This window comes from Vidua chalybeata, chromosome 8 (assembly GCF_026979565.1).
Source record: "Vidua chalybeata isolate OUT-0048 chromosome 8, bVidCha1 merged haplotype, whole genome shotgun sequence".
Classification (NCBI taxonomy): domain Eukaryota; kingdom Metazoa; phylum Chordata; class Aves; order Passeriformes; family Viduidae; genus Vidua; species Vidua chalybeata.
Genome location: NC_071537.1, coordinates 4,160,528 through 4,180,985, shown reverse-complemented (window position 1 = coordinate 4,180,985; position 20,458 = coordinate 4,160,528).

Below are 20,458 nucleotides of genomic sequence, written 5' to 3'. Positions count from 1 at the left end.
TCATGAAAAATACTCAGGACCATGGGAAGATGAAATGCCTCCTTCCATATGTATGAGCTTTACTAAGCTAGTAATCCACAGTTTAAGGAACTTTTTTTTTTTTTAATTTAATAAAGAGGTTATTTTAAACTTAGATCTGCAAAACACTCATACCTCCAGCACATTGCCTCAGTGAAATATCCCTCTACATGAAAATATAGACAGTTAGTTTTTTCTTCCAAAGTGAAACACTGCAAGGTCTTTCATTACTGGTTTATTATGCTTTCTGTATCTTTGCTCATTTTTCACCAGTATTGCATTAAGTATTGATATTGATTTCTTGTAAATGGTACTGAAATGGATGGCTCACAGTTTTTGTTATTGTTCTGTAGCACTTGTATGTAATTTATTACAGCTGCAATGGAACCTGCCCCTCGCTGCCAGGGTTTAAATTAAATGTGCCATGTTTTGGCCCCTAGTAGTCACATACATTTCTCATTCTGGATCTGAAAGTGTTATGTACAGAGCAACTTTTTAAATTACTTCCTTGATATTATTTTTAAAGTTTATTTCAATAATTTTGGTAATTAATATGTAATATATTGCTTGAATTAATGGCATTTTTCTTTTCCATTACAGAGACTAATTGCTGTCCTGTAAAAATAACATGGAGTAGGTGGTAGTCATGACTGGATTTCCTCTTTTTGGGAGAAAAAGGCGAAATCAGCTCCTAAAATTTTTCAGTGTGCATTGGACTTAAGTATTTTCTTGTGCATGGACTCCCCAAAAGGTTATAATGAAAAACAAAGGTATTGATAAAGGAAAAACAAAGGTATTGGTGCTGAGGAGGGACAGCCCAGCTGGAAGGGCGTTTCTTTGGACCACACAGTGGACTTAGTTTTGGTACAGAACTTGACTTGGAACCATCAATTAACTTGATTTTCTGAAAATGAAGCTGCAGCACTGACAAAAATGAAGTAAAGCAAAGAAAGTGCCCACACCAAATCTCTCTGTACACGAGGTTCCTTCATGGAGGGCTTGTAGAGAAAATAATATTGACACAACACCAGTGGTTTTAACAAAAAAGCCCCCAATTGATAGAACAGTATCAACACACTGGTGTTGAAAGACCCTTTTTGTATATTTTTCAGGTTTTTTTGCTGCTGTTTTAATAGCAATAGAAGTTGCTATTCTGGCAGGGAGGGAACATTTCTTTGACTCTGCCCACGGACAATCTTCTGCAGTATGATTTTGAAAGGATTGGGATGAAGGAAGGGGATTTGGTGCTCGAAGGGTCCCTTTCCTCCTCCTGCTGGGTGTCTGTAGGTGCAGCTCTGGCTCTGGGCTGTGGGTGTTCCAAGGCCAGCAGTGCTGCTCTCGTGGAATTGCGCTGGTATAAAGCACTTTTTACTCCCTCCAGAAGTCATTTCTATTGAAACGCCGAGCTTTTCACACAAGATTAACTGAAACCCTTTACAAAAGGCCTTAGTTCCAGTTCACTGAATAAATCCAATTGCCATTTCACAAGCTCTTCTCGGGCATTTCCTCCCCTTGATTTTGGACAACGTCCCTTACTCTTCCCCTGACAGCTTCAGATGGGTCTGTCCCACTCAGTTCCCTCTGCTCATCCCAGGGAGTGCCTGGACTCCCCAGGCCATTTTAATCGAGGTCTTTCGAACAAAACAAGAATATTTTCACATCAATCACATTTCAAAAGAATCAACATTTATGCAACGAAGTGGTTGAAGCCACTGTTTTTAGGGCTGGTATGAACACAAAGAGGACACAGCCAAAATTCTCAGGGAACACAAGATTTTGGCAAGGCAGGGAATTCTTGCTCCACCACCCATGTGTGTGTTGGGATGGGATCTCATGAAATGATGTTGCATTTACCAAAAAAGCATCTTTAGGGCATAAAATCTTAGAATTACAGAATAGTTTTGGTTGGAAGGGACTTTTAGAGCTCATCTAGTCCACCTCCTTGCAATGAGCAGGGACATCTCCAGCCAGACCAGGCTGCTCCAAGCCCTGTCCAGCCTGGCCTTGGAGACTTCCAGGGATCCAGGGACAGCCACAGCCTCTCTGGGAAACCTGTGCCAGGGCCTCACCACCCTTACAGAGAGGAATTCCTTCCCAAAATCCCATCCAACCCTGCCCTCTGGCAGTGGGAAGCCATTCCCTGTGTCCTGTCCCTCCATGCCTTGTCCAATGTCCTTCTCCAGCTCTCCTGGAGCCCCTTTAGGCACCCCAGGTCTGAGAACTGGAAGGTACTGTCGTGATATGGGGAATATCTGCCATGCCAATATTCCCCCCACTCCTCACATCTCTCTGTTGTTTCACCCTATTTAAATAGCACCCATTTCACCAGAAATATGTGTGTAACGTATCCAATAGTGTGCCAAAAATTCTTTGCTTGAAAATGACACAAATTGCTTTTACTGGGCCTTAGACCTTGGTTGTCAAATCACTGCAAGGCAGTCTCCAACTTGTGATTGATTTTAGCCACCATATTCAAATATTTTTTTCTGCACTTACAAAATTTGTAGGAAACCTTGCATTGAAGAGAGTAAGTGGATTCATTAAGAAGATAAAGAAGAAAAAGTCATCTCCTTTGATTTTTTTTTACCCCCCAAAAGGCAAATTAGCAACGCAGGGGGCTTAGTTTCCCCGCTGGAAGGAATTTCTTGTAATTTTTGCTTTGTGCTAGTTTGTTCAAGTCCCCTGGGAGCAACAGGTCCAGAGCCCAGAGCTCATATTGCAGCAGTGATGATGTGCTGTGCAGCTGGAAAAGCCTGAGCATCAGAGGTGTTAATCTGATCTATCACTATTGGTGTCCCACACCTCAGCCCCAGTGCAGGAAATTAAAAGAGTGAGATCTGCAAGGGAACTATTTCATAATGCTTTAAACAAATGAACTCCTTAACATTTTATGATCTCTGGAGGATTGTTTTGTTGGTAGCAGTGCTGCCTGCAGTGGGAAGCATTTGCTGGAAAAGCAGTGGTGTGGCAGTTGTGTCAGCCACAGCCCAGGAAAACTGCACTGGGGACACTTACTTGAGCTTTATCATTACTGGCTAAATGACTCAATCTTTGGCAATTTCCATTTGGGCTGAGTTCCATGGGAAGAACTGTCCCAAATCTGGGACTACATCTTGCTTTATATGGAGAAATCACTCGCTTCACCCAGTCTTCCTCCCAGGTGTCACCGGGAGCATTTCACTGATGTGGGCAGTTCACAAACCAAGTAACCTCCTACATTTTCTCCCCTGCTTGGTTCAGAGGGGTTTGTGATGATACCTGACCATTAAAGCTCTTTGCTGGTTTATGCTATTTAGAATCTCGTCCCTTCCTTTTATACCATTTCCAGGAGATTTCAATTCACTTTCCTGCCCCTTTGCCACCCTCTGAACCGCAGAGGGGTGGAGGGAGACATCCAGCCCTGAATCAGCAGGCTGCAGCTCTCTCCATGTCTGCAGAGAAATAAATGCAGCCTGTGCTCAGCGAGAGGCTCCAGACTAACACCTCCCTTTAATTTCCCAGTCCCCCCAAGAGAAAAAAGGTGTATAAAAAGGAAGCAGGAATTCCTCAAGGATAATGGTAATGTACCCTCTCCACAAATTACCAGCAGACCTTTCCAGGAGCTGATCACCTATAAAAAGCTTTGGAGGAGTCATTACAGTCATTGAGCTGCTGGGGGGTTTATGACTCCTATTCCCCAGAAGGCCAGGCAGTGGTGGCCTGATGCAAAACCACACTGCAGGGGCTGGGAGGTGGCTCGGGCACAGAGGGCACCCTCGGGGCAGTGGGACTTCCCAGCTGGAGAGGGATGGAGCTGTGGAACCCCAAACATCCAAGCCTGGAGAGCTGTGAGGGACTCAGAAGCTGCCTTCTTCCCCCTCTGGAGCAGGAATGGGCTGAAAGCTGAGTCAGTGTGGGGCTGCACGGACAGCAGGGAGGAGTTCTGCCAGGCTTTTACCCAAAAGCTCCAGGGGGGTTGGTCCTTCCTCCTCAGTCCCTGCTGCTCAGCTGTGTGTGTGGCTTGGGGCTGCCAGACAAAGTGTGTGACAAATGGTGGGGACCTTCTTGCCATCTCTGCCTCCCTGACAGGAGGGTGCAGCCAGGTGGGGTCGGGCTCTGCTCCCAGGGAACAAGGGACAGGACAAGGGGAGTTGCACCAGGAGGTGTGGATTAAATGAGGGACATTTTTTCACTGCAAGGGTTGTTAAGAACAGGATCAAGCTGCCCAGGGAAGGGGTGGAGCCACCACCCCTGGAAATGTTCAAAAACCAAGGAGATGTGGCACAGGGGACATGGATCAGTGGGGACCTGACAATGCTGGGGAAGGGTTGGGCTGCACACAGGTATCTGTCTGCAAAATTCCTAAATTCAGTCCACTTTTGGATAAGACTCAATTATCTTTTATTTGTATCTTCTTTGAATCTTTAAATGTGAAAAATGGTTGTTCTGGGAATGAGCTGATGATGTCTCCCCTTTTCCTGGCTCTTTGTGGAGGGGAGAGATGAACTGATTAAAAAAAAAAGGAATATTTCAGATAAACCACAGCAGATATGTTGGACATAGTTGACCATCTGAGTGCATTGGCTATTGCTGTTCTATTTGTTATACAATCAATGAAAATAAACCTAAAAATTCTGATTGAAAGGAAGCTTTATGGCAGAACAGAGATTAAGTTTCTGTGCATGTTCTGCAGAGGAATTACAGGTACTACCTTTGCTGTTAGATTCCATTTTATTTCAGATCAGTACTGCAATGTAAAAAAGCTTAACTTTAAGGAATGATCTATGTAAGGAATTCTTATATTTGATAGTATTCTTATAATTTACCATCCAACACTTCTCTTTTGTTTTCTTTTTTTTTTTTTTTTTTTTTTTTTACCAACCAGAATCTTGCAGTGTCTGTGAAGCTCCACTTTACTCTTTGTGCTCCTTTTAGATTTAATTTGCTGATGTGAGAATATCACAAAATCAAATCACGTGGAAAAATATAGTTCTACCAGGAAAGGTTAACAAGCAACCCGTGATCCCAAGTAGGTTTATCAGAGTGAATTTTTCTTCCAGTTACCAAGACAGAAGGAAATTCAAGTATTTCAAATAGAAAACAAATCTTCAAGTATAGTACACACATAAAATCCTGAGCAAATGTTTACTGACTACAACACCTGGAACAATTAAGATGGTGCAGGGTTTGATTTAAGAGGGGGAGCCTTGCAGATGTGTGCTGAGCACAATCCCTGTGTCCTCCAAAGCTCAGAGCAGCCCCAGCCTCCATCCCTCTGCTGCTCTTCTTGAACTGATCTTGTACTTACAGATAATTGATGCTCTCCACTGAAGGGAATGGGATGGGAAAAGGTGGTGATTTAGCAGCTGTGTTTGCTGCACTTATTTTGACTCATTTTTACTCCAGTGTGTGTCAAATATGGGGCAGACCTTTCACTGCCCAGCAGTGCAAGGAAACCTGCATTCCATTAAGGAAAGGTGTGCAAGTGGTGGCGTTTCATCCATTTTTCTGGCCAGATGCATTAGGTGATTATTTATAAAAATATATATATATATATATATAAAAAGTCCTTATTCCAAGTTACTTTTAGATTCATGAATCCAAAGAAAAACAAAATTAAAGTTTTCTCTGAGCTCCTTTCACATTTTCCTTCTTTTTCTTGATGCCACCTTGGCCAGCAGGGAGGTACCAGCTCCTTAAATTCCTTGCCTCGTGTCAGAAGGCAGCTGGATGTGAAAATAAACCTCACCCACTGACAATCTGTAAAAGAGAGGAAATGAAAACATTGTGTTTGTGCTACAAACCTGAGCCAAGCAATGCCAGGAGAGCAGAACTAACTGCTCTCAAAATACTCTGTTTTTCTCTGTTCATAACTCTTTGTGTGTCTCTTGAACTGCCCATGGCTCACCCTTCTTCCCTTTCCTTCAGGCAGCCTGGAGAAATTGGGATTTTCTCAGCGCTGTCAGTCCAGGTTTTGGCAGAACATCACATAAAAAAAAAAAAGCCAATTTCACAACTGAAGAGCTTCATTTGAGGTTCCCTTGCTGCAAAAGGTTCTGCTCTGTTTGGGCTGGGGAGGTGATGTCACCTGAGTAAGCCTCGCTTGGTGGGTAAGTGGTTTGGCTTCAGCACCAAATCCCAGACGTGGCAGAGAATTATAGGCAAAAAACCCCAAAACAACCTGAAAGGGATTTTAGCAACTGTGGGCCAGGCAAGGTGAGGGTGGGGAAAGGACTAAGTCTGATAAAATTATTATGATTTTATAAATGGCTTTCAAAATTCCAAATGGCTTCTCAAGGATTGATTTTTCTGTCAAGACATTGCACAAGACTTCATAAATCATTATATTCATGGGAACTCTACAGTCAAACAAACCCTAATAGATATGTATATATGCATCCATGAAATAAAAAGTAATTTTTTTAAAAATGGCTTTCTTTATCCTATTGGTGGAAAACAATCTTGTTGAAGAAACCATTTAGGACAGTACTTTTTTCCTATGTGACCTCCATCACGTGCTTGGAAAAGGATGTCACAGGTATTTTGCAGACATGGCTTTGCATGCCAGGCATAACAGTGGGCATAAAATCTGCATGAGATGAGATTAGATAGAATCCTTTTGGAAATTTAATCTTCCCCCAGCCTAGCATGTGCTTGGGATAATTAGCTCTAAGATACCAAAGACATTGGAAAGACTAATTAAATAAAACTCAGCAAAACATTATATATTTTAGCAATATATTTTATATTTTTATGTAGATATAGCTGAAATATATAGAAAGAAAAAAAGGCATAAGATGTATGATAAAAACACTATTCCAATTAAAAAACAAGGATTCCATAATTGCATTTATCTTACACTGTCAGCAAGCTTGTTATTGAGAAATTTGGGTAAAAATAGTAGAAAATTTGTGAATCTCTTATTTTTCCCGCAGAATATTCCCAGGAATAATTCCTGGCCCATGAAATGTTTGCCTGTAGGGTGCACCCAGCAACTTGAAATTTGAGATGCACTGATTAGTCTGGACATGTGTTACATCAAATTGCTGATTCAGTGTCCTCTAACCAGGTCTGCGGAGCAAACTCTTGCCTTTACACAGGAGCTAACTGTTTTCTCCATGGGAAGGAAGTGGGAATTGAAAACCATGAAGCCAGAGAAGGGAACACCAGAGTTGGGGCAAACCCTGTTTGTGTTCAGGAGAATATTCACCTTTTTTTTGGCTTGCTGCTCAGTTCTGTTCCACCATATTCCTCACAGAGGATGAGATTTTCTAGCTGATGACAGTATTTTTTTTGGAAACTAATGTCTTCAATGTATCCTCTCTGGAAGTCTTGCTTGGTCTAAATATCGATTGGATTTTACTACCAGCCAAGGTCAGAAACTGAAGAGGTTCTTGCTGCAGCAAGCTGTATATTAATCTCAATATCAACTAAGTACCTAAACTGTTATTGGAATTTGATGATCAATTACAGCTTTGAAAAGTACTTAGTATGACATTTGTTGGACTTCCATATTTCGTGTTATACTGTCACACCTGATGGTTCAATAACTGGGAAAATACTGCAAAGGATCTCTTCAGTTCTTTGTGCAGACAGGATCTGCTTTATAATTCACATTTCTTTCTTTTACCCACATTAATAGGCATTACACACCATTAGAGGTTTTCTTGCTGCTCACTTGCATTACATTAGAGAATACACTGCTGTTGCACGTATTTAGGCAGACAAACACACAAAGCCTTCTTTCAGAAGGATATTTCTTAATTCCTCACCCTGCAGCCTTTCCATTTGGAAATGCCACCATTAAATTCAACTGCAGTGACTCAGTCTGTTCCTCTGCCATTAAACTCTCTGCTCTGTTCTGTGGGAATGTGGGGAGGGATTTGCTCATCCCGGTCACAGCGAGGAATGGTTGTCACAGGTTTTCTTTCTGTTCTGAGTTAAACAAGTAGCAGTAAAATGATAGAATCACAGAATTATTTGGGTTTGAAGGCTCATCCAATCCACCCCTGCCATGGGCAGGGACACCTTTCACTATTCACCTTCCACTGTCCCAGGCTGCTCCAAGCCCTGTCCAGCCTGGCCTTGGACACTTCCAGGGATCCAGGGGCAGTCACAGCTTCTCTCTTCAAAACCCATCCTCCAGAACCTTTTAAATATTTACCAGTCCATTTCCTTCCTCACTTGCTTCCCGAGATAGGTTTCACTGAATTAAAATAACTTGCAGAAAAATTTCCAAGAATGAAATCAACAGATGATACCCAAAAGTTATCCCAGCACAAGTGTTCATACACATTGAGAGCAATGGCTTGTGTCAGATCTGAAACCTACACCAGAATGAAGGAGCAGCTCTCAGCATGCTTTAAACTTTTCTCTTTTCTCTGTCCATTCTTTATTAAATGGTGAGACAGGGAAAAAAAATCACAGAATTCAATAGATCATAAATAGCTTTAAAATTCATGGCTTGATTTAGCAGCCAAGCACAAACATGGTCCTCATTTTCTGACAGGTTTTTTCTTGTTTTAATTATTTTCTTTTTTGTTTGTTTGTTTGTTTTAGGGGTTTTGTATATTTTTGTTTTGTTTTGTTTACTAGAACCAGTCTGGTATTTCTCTGTTTTAATTCCTAAAAAAGACCAGTAATGAGAGTCATGCAGAAGCTTTGCATATTTTAAACATCATCTGCAATGACATCATTAAAAAAAAAAAAATCAGTATCACTGCAACTGCAAGGACCTTCCAATTTTCAAGCACATAAAACGTGATAAGTGAACTTCTCTCTTCTGAAATATGCATTGCACCCTCTGAACGAGCTGCAAAGAAAGCAGAAAGGATGGATTTATCAGGCATCAAGTTCAGCCATCCAGATGTTGCCAAGCTCGTTTTTGTTGCTGGCTGTGGGTAATTTTGAAATGGTTTGTAAATTTAATTGACCATGTATGAAGTGTGCACAGGCCGTGCACAATCAGCAGCGTTGCCGAGATTAGCAGCTCTATTTCTTAGCTAAGCAGGTCTAATGTGCTTTATTGGAAACAAAATACACCCTGAGGCATTTTAAACGTAGCAGCCAGGTAGGATGAGACTCACTGCAGTGAATAAGTTTTGAACAGGTCAGAAATTCAGTGCTTTTGGGCTGTCAGTCACACCAGTTAAACTTTGGGGAGAAATGACCTGACTGAGGGACCTGTTGTTGGTACCTCAGGAGAGGGAGAAGGAGAATCCTGGGGTATCTGCTGTTGGTGGGCAGGTACTTATGTTAGGCAACACTACAAATCAAGGCTTAGAACCTCCTGCCAGTGGCTTCTTTTATAATTTGTGGGTGTTGCAATTTACCTGGCTCCTTAAATGATGTTACGTAGCACCACAGTCCACATCTGACATTTAGAGCATCTCAAGCCTTAGAATTAGATCACTTTAATCCACAGGTGTTTATGGAGGATTCCTTACATATAGACAGGAATTAGAAGAGGAGGAGAAAAAACTCTGGGATTTTGGGGATTTTTAATTCATTCTTTGCTCTGTTCACAGTATGGAGAGGTGTTAACCTGGGGGCTTTCTGCTGGCAAAAAATTTTGCAAAGTCTAGATAAAACCCAAAATGGCAGTCACAAATAAGGTCTGCTGTTATTATATAATCTTTCTGATTGATGCAATTCAAATATTTCCTCATCTTCTCTTGTGCTTGTTTTGCTTGGGATATTTGATCTTTTTCTTCATTTTATATATTTACCACTTTTCTGTAAACTCCTATTCCAAAGATTTATGTCAGAGAGGCAATTTTCTTCCCAACAAGAGACTTATCTTTTTAGTCACAAAAGCAGGTCCCCAGAATACAGCTTATTGCAGCAGCACAGAAGAATAAGTCAAGAGTTATCACCAAGTAGAGCCAATTGAAAAAAAAAAAAAATTTTCTCACCTTGAATTATTTTTCAGCTCCAAATCCAGTTTCTGAGTTACAGTTATGAGACTCCCAGCTCTAGGCTCAGTTCTAACTAAAAAATTTCAAGAAATCATAGAACTATTGTGTTGAAAACCCTTTCAGAAATTAAAGGAAAACATACAGCTCTTGAACTGATGCCTTGGAAATGCACCTTGTAGCCCTCATAAAATGGGTCTCACATGAAATGTTAGCTCAAACTCCCACAAATACTCAAATCACTCTTTGTTTGTTGCTGACTTGTATCTTTTAAACTTAACCCACACTTGCAAAAGCCCAAAGGAGCTGTATTTGGAGTCTGGTTGTTCATGTACCTTTCTACCCTAAATCAACAAAAAAAAATCTTCAAATAGGAGTGACTGCACCTCTTTTCCTTTCAGTAAATAGAGATTATTGTGCAATAGAAGGTGATAACTTCATTTCACAAGGCTCTGAAGATTGGCCAGGTGGGTTTGTTCATCCTCTGGCTCACTGGTGTGGGATGGTTTGGATGATGTTGGGACATCAGGAGCACTTTGAGGAGTAGATGCATGGATCCAGCACTGTGGATTTTGCTAAATGTTTTCCTAACCAGATTTACATATTTGCTGTACCATTTCATAATAAATAGCTAGAATAGTTATTCTAGTTGTTAGGTAGTTGTTAGGTAATTTCAAGACACGACCATGACTCTGAACAGCCCTGGTGGCTGATGGAATTAGGAAAGGAAACTTGAATCCATCTGTAGAGAGGAAAGCAGGGAAGGCAGGGAGATCCCAAAGGGATCCTGCTGGGCACTGTGCCCCTGAGCAGTGCCTGTGGCAGGTGTGGAGCACAGGGAGCTCTGCCAAGGGCTGGGGAAGCTCAGGTAACTCTACCCCTGCCATGGAGTGCTGTGGAGCAGCGAGAACAGGAGTGCCAGCCTGAAACTCCACTGCAAAACAGCCTTGGAAAAGAATGGCTTTTGGGAAAGGGAAGGTATCCAAGCAGAATTTGGAATATTAACTACAGAGATAATGGGAAAGATTCCATAGGTGTCACACATGTGAGCAAGGCACTGGGAAGTATTAATAAAAGCATCAGTTTGCAAGAAGAGCCACCTGTAGTCTGAGGGATGTCAGCAGACACCAGGTTGGTTAATTAGGTCCAAAAATTAAGCCTGGGTAACTCTTCTGTGGAAATTCTATAGTGCTTTGCTCATTGTTTTGAGCAGACAACACAATCTTCATTCTGCATTTAAAGTCTGTGGAAAATTCTTAAGGATTTCAACAGAAAACACTTTTTCATGTGCCTGAGGCAGCACCTTGACATCGAGGGGCGTTCAAGGTGGAGTTCATATCTAGAGAGCCAGCAGGAGATCTCTGTGTCATTTAAATCCAAATGAAGTCCTATTTTAAGCACTTTAACATGACCTGAGTGATTCAAAGGCCTTGTCGTGGTCTTTCTGCTTGAGAGTAAATTTCACAATTGGTCAAATTATCATTATTATTATTGTGAAATTATCATTATTATTATTATTGTTGTTGTTGTTAAAGTCTACTTTAAGAAAGCTAAAGGAAGCAGGTAACACTAAAGCAATGAGGAATGGGAAGTCCTAACAGTCTGAGGAATTACAGAGGGGTGGCTGTACAAATCCTCATTCTGCACTACAAAAGGATGCACTGGATGGCCCATAGGTCCTCCACCAGCAGCTTCCTGAATGAACTTTTCTTTCATAAATCCCTGATGTTCCAGGCATCAGGCATTAACCAGGCATGTTTATCTCTGTTTTTTCCTTTCTCTAATACTGTATATTTATTAAATTTTCCCAGTCTCTTTCAAGTGTTTCCTGTGTCAGAAGTGGCAGCATCCTGCAGATGAGGAGATGGCATTGTAGCATTTTCCACACCTCACTCATCAAGTTATCTACTTTTTTCTGCTTTGCTGTATAAGTGTGCATCACCAAGGACATGTTTCCTCCTCTGAATTCTTTCTCCTGATTCAAAAATGCTCTGTTAACTTTCTTGTCAAGCTCTTGTGAACCATTACTGTTTCTTTCAAAATGAATGTGTGCTTTTGCCTTTTGTACTGATAAAAAACTCCTAGAAATGCAGTGCCCTTTAGTTTTGAGAGTCTAGGAATACATTTTCTGCCTTAGAAGATGCCTTTATAGATTCTTTGTATGTTAACAACGTGAATCCCAGATAAAGGATATCTAAAACTAATGTTGAGTTTAAGTGTAGGAGCAATTTTTGTGGGTCATAAATTTAGCATTAGATATTTCCTTTAACCATCCCCCAGTTTTGGTGTCTATCTGCACTCAGGACCAGGACTGATTCTCCCTCTCTTCCCCCTCTTTTTTCCCTTCCCCTTCCATTTTTCTTAATAATCTGAAAGTTATGTTGTGGAGACAAGGACAGGTGATGTTCACAGTTGATCAAAAACTGGGCTACTTCTGTAAATAAGATAAAATCTTGTTTATTTGATAGGCACAGATTCTCATATGTGCATGTATTCATTTTTTTTTTGTGGACATCCTCTCTGAATAGCAAAAAGCTGCTGCAACCAGCCTGGTCCTCATGGGCACAGGTTGAATTATACACAGGAATAATCCAGCAGCTTCTGAACAAAATTGGGATTTTGGGTGATTGTGTCCATTGCTCCATCAAAGCAGTGAGTGGTTGTTCTTCAGTGGAGATAGGGGACCACAGCAAAATCCAGACCTGTCTTGAATTTCAGAGACACTGGGCAAAGCTTTGATATCTCCTTTTTCCAGATCTCACTGTCGACATTCTGGTTTAGACCTTGTCCTTTACTTTTCCCTATGCTGTGACACGAAAAATGGGAATGGCTGTAAACTGACAGAGGGCAGAATTTTGGATATTAGAAATTCTTCCCTTTGAGGGTGAAAGGCCCTGGCACAGGTTGCTCAGAGAAGCTGTGGCTGCCCCTGGATCCCTGGAAGTGTCCAAGGCCAGGCTGGATGGGGCTTGGAGCTGCCTGGGATGATGGGACATGGGACACAATGTGCTTTGCTGCAAGCAGTGCTTTCCTTCCTTCTCTTACCTCACCTCACTTTTATTTCTCACTCTGTAAGAGTAAAATAAATGCAATGCAACCTACATCAACAGGCCTAGAAATTCAAAGGCATTTTTAGCAATGGCAAAAAAAAAAAATTGAATAACTTCAGGTGATGCTTATGATTCCTAAAAATGCAAGTATCAACTGGTAAGTTTTTTGAAAATTGAATATAAAATCATAGAAAAATGCTTTATTTGATTCTCTGTTTATGGGAAATTCATTTTATTTGACTTTTTTATTTGTAATATCAACTATATTGCAGAGCAGAGTTTCTAGGTGCTCCCTTATGGTACCATTCTTCTAAATTATTAATGCCGTACTGTTGATATATTGTCAGCCTTGTACATACATTCTATGAAAATGAGTTTTACAGTAGGCTGGGATTTATAACAAAGCTTGACATATGCAGCTAATTCACCTAGACAGTCTTGTCAGTTTTAGGTTCATAAATAATTGATACTCAGGGCTTGGAGTTCAGCTACTGTTAGTGCTCCAGCTGTTAAATTTCAGCAGCATAATGGATGAATATTTGTTTATAATTTCTGTACATGGACCTGATGTCAGATCCCTGGTCTCATTTACATAGGTAGATTGAGATGTTGGAAGTGTAATGAGCATATGAAGATGATGAATTGTTTTCCTCAGTGCTGGTGCGTTTCTGTAAATGTTTGATTAGTTTTGAATGGATTACTGTTAGATTATCTGGTTCAGGGGTTAAAGTGAGCAGCTCTTTGCTCCCAAAGCTTTCGTGATCCCTTGCTGACAGATTTTAAAATTCATACAGTGATATTAGTGCTGCAAAAGCGAGGGGTATTCTTTGTAACAGATGTTTAGTAATTAAGCATACGGTTTCCCTGTTTGGAAGTTGCCTGGGAAATTTAAATCAGAATGATTTGTTTACCGTAGTTTGAGGGAATTACAGTTTCTAAAAAAATAATATACTTTCGCCCCTAAAGTGCTGGAGATTTCCCCCCAACGACACTAATTAAAAATGAGCAAAACACACACATACCCTCCCAATAATTCAGATGCTTAACGCCTTGGCCGACAGATGCAAAGCCATTAAAAACAGAGGTTCTTCTCATTTTCTCCTCCCGGAAATTAACGAGCAATATTCAGAAAAACATTTTCAATTGGACGTCCCAAGCAGAGATGCTGAAGCAAACCAGATTTCCAACCATATCCTTCCTGCTGGAGCCCAGCTGGGAGAAGCCGTTGGGGTGTGGACACATGGCTTGCACACGATTCCTGATGACGCAAAGGGTGCGGGCGAGCAGGGGGAGCTGAGTGAGGAAATGACATTGGAGAAACTCGGAATAAATTAAAATGAGATGTTCCTTCGTCCGTTGGGACTTGGCGTGTTCCACACAGCTAAAAGGGTGGAGAGGATGAAATGTGGGGAGCAGACTGGGTTTGGCTTCCTGGGGGGTTATATAAAGATGGGAGGAAGAGGAGAGGGTCATCCCATCTCCCACGTGCTTCTGCCAGCCCTGGTGACACAGGGAATGAGGTGGAAACTGAGCCAAGGGGGGAAATCCTGCGCCGCCTCCTCTGACCCTGCTCACTCAAACACAACCCTTTATATTCCTGCCTTTCTCCCACTCCCTCCCAACAAGCAGCCCTTGGAAAAGAAGGTCTCGGGGAGCAGCTCCTTAATGAGAAGATTTAGTGGCCACAGCTCCACGGAGCTGAGCTCCTCGCCCGCCACCGCGCCGTGTTTTGTCAGCCCCGCGCGCGGCTCCCCTGGCTTGTCTGGCAATCATGTTAGTGATTATATGGGTAATGAAACACGTGCTCTTTTTGTCTGTGGCTCTGATTAATCTGCTTTCTATTTAGCCATGATTTATGGCGCTCAACTGTTGAGGTGAGCGCTGGCCCATCAGTTCCGTGGCCTATTACGGGCGCCGCGGCGGCGAAATGCCTGCGAGGCTTGAACTGTTTCTTGACAGCCAGGCTTCCCGCTACATTCCCTCCAATCTGTTTTGCTTCCTGGTGTGACCTTTCATACAGTAAAATACATTAGTTGAATAGCACAGTCTCATTAAAAGAGTGAATTAACCGAAGAGTCTTTTTAACTAAATGACAGCCAAAGGACTGAGTGCTAATAGCCACGGGCAGTTAGAAACTTAACTCATGAATCAGGCTGTTAATACTGCTCGCTGCCTGAAGCGCTAAGGGCACCACACTCTCTGCTTGCTCTCATAAGAAGAAAAGCTCATTACTTTCCTCCTGATGGGAGAGAAAGAGTGAGCGAGCAATAATAAAGCTTGAATTTTTCAATACTGTTAAAAATGGGGCTGACAGATTGCCGACAATAGGAGCAACGGGCTAGACACTGCAAAGAGAGCCACTGAATTAGCAATACCATATATCATACAATCTAATTAAATCAACCCCAAGAATGAAATTAGTTTTCTGTGAGTGAAATGGCCTTTGAAAGAGCGCTATTAAATGAACTGTAGAGCATTAATTAAATAATTCACAGTGAGGGATTTTGCATTTATACAAAAATTGTGCACTTAATTGTCCATGCTGTATTACAGATTTGGCCTTATGTTAACAATGTGTCTAAAGCACACTTATTGGAGCGTATCAGGAACAGCTTAACATAAATGCAGCTTATAAAGTTTTAAGAATTACCAAAGAAACTGGAGAAAGGCGGTAACAATAGTAAAAAAAAAATACACACAGAGTCAGCCACTTTTTCACATTAATCCTGCGCATGTGTGACAACTTGTTACATTTTTCTCCCCAGTGGAATGACATCAGGGCTTCTGAGTTTTAATTAAACAAAAACTGCAGCTTCTCATGATTTAGCAAAAAGGAGCACCTTTAAATTGCCTCAAAATAACATATGCATGAAGATAGCTGGGAAAACCAGATATTTTGCTTTGGAAGAAAGTCTTTGGTCCTCAGGTTTTCAGTAAGACAAATAATAAAAAAAAGATAAGGGCCATGAAATCAATGTAGGTTTTTATTTTTACTCTATGTCACACTATAACTTCAATTAAGAAATACGCCATTTTGAAACCAAAACCTTTGATTTGGAAACCATGAAAATTATTATTATTTTTTTTTAATCTGCCACCTGGGGAGAGAGGTTGAAATTAAAAAACTTGCTGGTGTTTTTGTCCCTTCAAATCCTGATGTTTTCATACACAGATTATGGTTTGGCAATAGCATTATGCTCAATGTTATTCAACTTCCTACCAAAGAAAACCTTGGCTGTCAAATACACTTGACAATGTGTATCTGTATTAAATACTCTAGAATGAATGTTCATAGCTTTTTCTCTGCCCATTTTTATTTCCATGTAAATTTGTGACGTTACTTTAAAATGTGAAAAAATCTACCCTTCCATTTGGATACTTGCGAAAAAAATTCAAGAATGTGTAGGTGGTTTAGGATGTTGGTCCTAATTCTTGTTTTTTTCATCCTTGCAAACATGAAAAATACAAATAGAGAAGGCAATAAGTGCTATTTATTGAAATGTTATTAAAAATAGATATAACCAGGATATACTTTTCCCTGGTGCTTGCAAAACCAGGCTTACATTGTAAAATAGTACATTTACTTAAATTTATTTATGTGTTGTGTTTTCCTTTTTATTTTTGATTTTGATTTCTAAAAAGAGCAAATGAAAGCCTCTAATGCTCCAAAGGGTGACCACTTCAAAACCGTGTGGGTAAATGAAAATATTCTTCAGTTATAATGAGATCCAATCAAATTAACTCCCTAAATTAAAACACAAGAAGCTGGGAGTGTTATCTACATATTCTCTGTCTTCTTACCAGCCTCAGATTTTATCAGTAGTTTCCTCAATCAGAAAAATGTCGTGTTTCAGTAGTCATTTACTAATAGCCAAAGTTTGAAGATGGCAAGAAAACTGGGATAGTCACTGAAGGCAGCATCTGCACCTGGCCACCAATTTTAAGCAGAAGATGGAGGTGATTGACTTGGATGACTAATAATATTTTATAGGATGTTCCTGTGTTTGGTTCCTCTTTGAGACCAAATCCCTGTGAAGGATGAGGTGCAACACGACCTGGAAGGTAGATCTAGGGCACGTGAGTGCTCACAGTCTGACACAGAGCTGTCAGAAGGAGATTTCCTAAGAGAAAGTGGAATAAAATGGACTGACAGCTTGCTGACTTTCAGTATTGTGTGGTGCCATGCAGGCAATGTGCTGCTGGACATGGTTTGAGCATCTGTGTCCCCTGGTGAAAACAGAAGTTCTGCCTCTGTCACCTCTGTGAGGTGAAAGACAGAAACCTATCCCAGTTCCAAAGGGTCTTTATCCTGCAGGCCAATCCTCATGGGGACTGTCCATGGACTGCTTGGCCGTGAGATCCAAAGGAGGGCAGCAGAGCTGGGGAAGGGTTTGGAGCACCAGGAGCAGCTGAGGGAAGGCTGAGCCTGTAGAAAAAGGAGTCTCAGGGGGCTCACAGCCATCTCTTGCTGGAGCTGTGTTAAGAACTCACATCCTGAAATGTGGCAGCAGTGGTCACTGCAGGCATGAATTGGTGATACCCAGTGAAGTCAAAGGTACCTGAGCTGACAGGGACATGTCCTCTCACAGCTACAGGAGCTGCAGGCATCCTAAATTATTTAATCTGGCTTAATCTCAAATTGACACAAGGCTGAGGTTCCTTGTGCTGCACCAGCTCATGCTGAGTAGTCTTTCACTGAAAATATTTTCTTAAATGACACTGAAAGGCTCCAGTGACAAATCATTGTAGTTTTGTATTTCCATTTATTTTATTCTGAGATTTGGTACTGATATAAAACCACTGTTAACCTGTTAATGATATTTCATGTGCAGTAATGTCAAACTATTCAATCAGTCGCATCATTACCTTTCATATTAAGCATATTTAGTTTATTCAGTTGTAACAAAGCATTTCAAGCACTAAAGGTCTTCTTTCCCAAAAGTACTCACTCATTTCAATTTCATTTCATATCATCTCTCAAAATGTGTATTTTGTCTTGATTTTACATGAAAGCCAAAGGAACAAATGCTTTATATCACCTAGCTGAGAAAACCTGAAGATTTGTTCTTCAAAACAGGCAACTGAAAATATTTGGGCTGTTTCTTTGTAAAGCTAACAGGAGGCTGAACTTTTCAGGTAGTTCCTATAGAAATTTCACAAAGTCTGGGAAGGGCTGGAGGGATTTATAAAATTGGTGGAAATGCCAATTAGATGTCTGGATCACCCTGAAGGCAAGGAAAGATGTAGTTTCCAGTTGGGAAATGACACTGCACTTGATCTTAGTGAAGGGATTGAGAAGCACAGAATTAATTTTATATATCCATGTATACATGCCTAGCAAGCTGCTGCATCTTACTGGGGCTTGTGGAACTTACAGGGGGTTCTTTTTGGCACAAAAAGGGAACAAAACCATTTCTTTGTGAAAGTGTGTTTTTGAAGTGGCTTTACAGGTTTGGGTATAAAGTAGGGAAAGAGCAACATTTGGATTTCTGAACTTTAATTGTGAGTATTATAAAAAACTACATATGATTACAGTTATAAGGATTGGCAAATGCAAAATCCACTAACACACCTGTAACACACTAGAAATTGAAACTAAAGTAAGGCACATTGAGCAGCAAGAAAGTTCTGGACAAAGAAGTTTGATTAATCCTCAGACAAGTGTCTAACTTTCTGTGGTTCCTCTAAATTTAGCTCTATTGGGCTGTGCCTGCTGCCTCAGGGAAGCAGTGACAGAATTGGCATTGCACACCTTTATTGCTGCATCTGCTTAATATCAACATCCAGGACAGTCATCACTCAAACCAAAATGAAGTTCCAAAAGATTTTGGTACAACTGAAAAAGCCAGAGTTTTATGGCTCTCTCCCTCACCTACTGCATTATCTATAAACTATTTCTTGCTGGAAATGAACTTTTAGTCAGCATGGCAGATGACCAGTGTGTTATATATCAATATATAATGTAAGAATGTTTCATTCAATATGCTGCAAAACTTGCTGTTAAGAATTAATCATTCTCCTTCTTGAGCAGTCTCTTCAATGCATCCAAAAATTTGCCATTTCTGAACGTATCCCCAGTCAGGAAAGTCATCTATCTTGTAGGGTGTGGGTCAGAAGAAAACTAATTATGGGATTTTAATACAGAGTTTAGCAACACCAGAGTTTAAAAACAACTTTTTCCACTTGACAACTTTGAAGACTCCTACCAGTGCTCCATTTTGCCTGGAATTCAGATGGCAGCAGTAAGAGATGCTCCTCAAGGCAGAGTGTGGAGGCTGGGACAGTTTCTGCTGCCCAGAGCTCTCCTATTCCCCTGTTTTGTACCCACTGGCTAAGGAATATCACAAGGCACACCAAAGGCAACTTTTCTTAGTGTTTTTTCTTGATGATGTTTTTTGCCTCCCTGCCCCTGCTGCTCCTCTCCTTCTTCACATCCTTCTGCAGGGAGGGCACCACCAACTGCAGGCCACCAGCTTGTGTTTAATTGAAACAGATCAACCAGTTTAAAGGTGTGCAGATGTCCACTGCTATCCTCAGGAACTTCTGTGTCCTGCTTAAGGGATTTAGTGACACAGTCTGTGAAAATAAAGAAACAGGGAAATGTCTCCTGCATGCTTTCAGGAAGAAGCAGGATGTTTGAAGCTGAAATATGGGAATGGATGTGCATCTGGGCCATCTGCCAGTCCCCATACCCAGGAAAGAGCTCATTTGGAGATGATCTGAACCACATGGAACAGACAATGTCCTGTGGCAATCATTAAGTAGCCAAATGTCTCCTTAGGTTCCCTGGGAGAGATGAAAATAAAGATCAATATGTGTATGATGAGACTGTTCAGAAAATTTGACTTCAAGGCACTCGTGCTCCTTGACTGGGTGCATTTAATGTAAAAACCCACTGATCTTAGGACATCTCTTCCTCAGGTGTCCCAGGTGATTCCATCACAGACAATAACCTCATATGAATAAATGACTTGGCAACAGCCCCTCTGCCCATTGAGTTTTCTCAACCAATATTTTTTATCACTTTCCATCAATGTTTGGATTCTTTGAGGAACCCAGCCTATAACAAATGTGTCGTAGACGCTCTAACAAGAAAAGAACAGATGCAAGTTTAGTGAATATTGAGTTTTAAACTCGTCCCGCAGTGATTTGTGGCTGTGTCACTGCAAATATTTTTCAATGTCATTGCCTAAGCCCTGGCTGTCACTAACATGGTCAGCTGGGGAATAGAAGGCCTAACACTATGATCTTGGTATTAATGGGAGCTGTTGAGAGTGGCAAAGGTGATAAAGTATTGTTTAGTTATTGGTGCCATACTTTTGCTGCAGGACATTATTATAAAACGTTGTGGTTTTTGTCAGATTTCAATCACCTCTCCAATAGCATATTTAGAAACTTACTGCAAAAAATATCTTTGAGGGTTTTGGGATTTTTTTTTTTGTCTTTTTATTGTCTTTTTTAATTTGGTTTCTTTGCTTTTAAACTGCAACTGGAACT